This window comes from Sinocyclocheilus grahami, unplaced genomic scaffold (assembly GCF_001515645.1).
Source record: "Sinocyclocheilus grahami isolate Dianchi unplaced genomic scaffold, SAMN03320097.WGS_v1.1 scaffold277.1, whole genome shotgun sequence".
In the NCBI taxonomy this organism is placed as follows: domain Eukaryota; kingdom Metazoa; phylum Chordata; class Actinopteri; order Cypriniformes; family Cyprinidae; genus Sinocyclocheilus; species Sinocyclocheilus grahami.
This window is the reverse complement of record NW_015505456.1, coordinates 1,759,587-1,760,235: the sequence shown is the minus strand read 5'-3', so window position 1 is coordinate 1,760,235 and position 649 is coordinate 1,759,587.

Sequence of the window (649 nt, the reverse complement as noted above, 5' to 3'; positions counted from 1 at the left end):
ACGGATTTCCCCTGCTCAGGGAGTAGGGAGCAATGGACACTATGTAGGGACCATGTCAATCGGAACACAGTTCATGCACGGAGCTCACTTCTAACGAGATGATGATCAGAAGCAGGTGTGTTAACAAAGAAAGTCGTGCAAAACATGCAGAGCGGGGGTACGCGAGGACTGGAATTGTGAACCGCTGGTCTAGAACAATTCTTGTACAACACGACGTAGCTGGGCGCCGCGGACAGACGCCGAACGGCGCCGCCGGTGTGCTTACACTCATAGAAAATAATGTATTTGAATTTTAAAGACGTGGCGCGGCGCTGCGCTTCTCGTCCGGTGTGCGACTGCATGAAACACTGTTTTTTTCACCTCCGTGCCCAAAGTCTTTGTTTGGGCTTCTGAAAGTGGATGATGTCAGGAAACAGTGGTTGCAATTTACTTTTTAACTCTGTTCCTGAGCATTATAACCCCAATTTGCTATTGTGTGCTGCGCATTTTACGGAGGACAGCTTCCACAACACGAGTGAGTAGTGCCGGATTCGCCAAAAGCTTTTGTTAAAAGACAGAGCAAGGGGCGTGGCAGTACTGAAACACCATCTAAGCTGTTCGCCAATCACAACGCACTGGGACAGCTAACCAATCACAACACATTTTGTTT